This window comes from Paramisgurnus dabryanus, chromosome 16, assembly GCF_030506205.2.
Source record: "Paramisgurnus dabryanus chromosome 16, PD_genome_1.1, whole genome shotgun sequence".
NCBI classification, from domain to species: Eukaryota; Metazoa; Chordata; class Actinopteri; order Cypriniformes; family Cobitidae; genus Paramisgurnus; species Paramisgurnus dabryanus.
Genome location: NC_133352.1, coordinates 10,602,757 through 10,605,022, shown reverse-complemented (window position 1 = coordinate 10,605,022; position 2,266 = coordinate 10,602,757). Strand labels below are relative to the sequence as shown.

The 2,266-nt window shown below is 35.7% G+C and overlaps 1 long non-coding RNA gene across 1 annotated transcript; it reads left to right on the top strand.

Annotated features, from left to right (window-relative positions):
• The first annotated feature begins 234 nt into the window (after positions 1 to 234).
• Positions 235 to 1,185, top strand: LOC135749377 (uncharacterized). The gene is made up of 3 exons (XR_010532359.2): positions 235 to 360; positions 605 to 679; positions 799 to 1,185. It is a non-coding gene; the product is annotated as an uncharacterized lncRNA (long non-coding RNA).
• Positions 1,186 to 2,266: the final 1,081 nt, after the last annotated feature.

Genomic DNA, 2,266 nt, shown 5'->3' with positions numbered 1-2,266 from the left:
TTGCGAATGCGATGTTGTGTATTAGGCTGTACATCCTATTAACGAAAAGAGAGTGATAATATATAACCTTTCATCGATTCCCGAGTGACTCAAAGCGATATTGGACCTTATTTTTAGGTAAGTGAAATAGCTTTAGTTAGCTAACGCTAGCTACACGTTTTGGATGGCAGTTATCAAAATAATTCACTGACTTTCTCATTAGATTACAGACAACACGAGAGGGTGCTTCAAACTTTTTAATCAGGACTGCATTGTTCGTTCGCTCCTGGGGTTACATAGACTGAAATGGGGAAGCGTGACGAGTTTGTTTACATGGTGCTGTAAACTCCAACTCAGGAGGACACTTCAGAGGAATCAAGGGTGCGTTAACTTGTTCGATGATATAATCTTTAAAAGATTAGGATTGTAATGAGACGATTTGTTAAAATTACCAAAATTTATACTATAAATTATATTTTCATCTAATCCTCTCTAAATGTGATAGTACTGTAATGTTTTATCATATTACAAATACTCTAATGTTGCCTAAGCAAACTGACATTTATGTCAGATAGATAGATAGATAGACTGCCAAGACTGAAATCATAATTATGTTAATTTCCAGTGTCTGTGATGTTGAAACACTAAAGGAAGAAGAGGAGGACCACCATTCGTTTCCTGGTCAGAACACAAGAGAAGAGTGAGAAAAAAATTAAGCATGCAATTCATTGATGAAAATTAGAACATGTAAATAAATCTTATGACCTCCTTGATCTTTCTTTTTTTACATGCAATTTTCTCCTCTTTCTCAATACACAGATCTAACAGTGGTTTGGGGGCATTGCAAGACCATGATTACCTGGAAACATCTCATATTATGGAAGAGCACAACATCATGCTCGCAACATTTGTGTCTTGGATCAGTTTTTCTTGTTTCTCTGCTGTATGAGGCAGGGGCTTCTTTCCGCAGATTTAGCTGTAAGGTTTCAAGGTCCCGTTTTTCCTGATCCCATTTTTTAAACTTTAGTTAGTGTGTAATGTTGCTGTTAGAGCATAAATAATACCTGTAAATTATAAAGCTCAAAATTCAATGCCAAGCGATATATTTTCTTTAATAGAATTTCCCTTTTAAAGCATACAGCAAACGGACGGTTTGGACTACAGCCCTCTACTTCCCGATTGAATGACATCCAAAGAAGAGGTTTTTTTACTAACTCACCCACAGGAATACGTCCGTCGCAAGCAAAGCTCAAATGGCTTTGCTAAGCTAAGCTGCTGTTAAATCACAACACACTAAATAAACTACACCAGTGCTTCCCAATCCTAATCCTTGAGGCCCCCCTGACAGAAAGTTTTAGATGTCTCATTATCTAAAACACCTGATTTAACTTATCAGCCTACTTCAAAAATCTCCCTAACAAGCTGATGAGTTAAATCAGGTGTATTAAATAAAGAGACATCTAAAACTTTCTGGGAGGGGGGCCTCGAGGACCAGGATTGGGAAGCACTGAACTACACAATCAAAGCTCGATATATATTTCTGAAGGAGGGACTTCATAGAACAAGTTTTTAGGACAGTGAAAACAGTGCTATAGAGATAAGTAATTATGTGAAAAATACTGTTTTTTACACACAAAACATGAACACACGCTATATTGCACACCATAAACACAACCATAGTTTAAAAACACAGGAAAAACGGGACTTTTAATCTGTCCAAGGCAACAGTCAGTCGGATATGCATAACATGGGCTAATGTCCAAACATCTTTTCACTTCACAAGAGGTGCAAAGTTTGAACTCTCATTCTCATGGCACCCATTCACTGCAGATGATCCAATTGTAAGCAATGTAATGCTGAATTTCTCCAAATCTGTTCCAATGAAAAAACAAACGCATCTATATATTGGGTGAAAAATTCCTTTAATCCCAAAAACAGACTTTTTCATTTAAATGTTTTTACTTTGCTTTACTATTACAATGTGTACAGTAGATAGAAAATATACATTGGAACAAATTTATATACAGTGGTGTGAAAAAGTGTTAGCCCCCATCCAGATTTCTCATGTTATTGCATATTTGTCACACTTTAATGTTTCAGATCATCAAACAAATTTAAATATTAGTCAAAGAAGATAACACAAGTGAACACAACATGCAGTTTTTAAATGAAGGTTTTTATTATTAAGGGAAAAAAAATCAAAACTACATGGCCCTGGCCCCTGTGTAAAAAAGTGTATTAGTACCCATTGGCTTTTAATGTAAATATGATTGGTTCTAAAAATGTA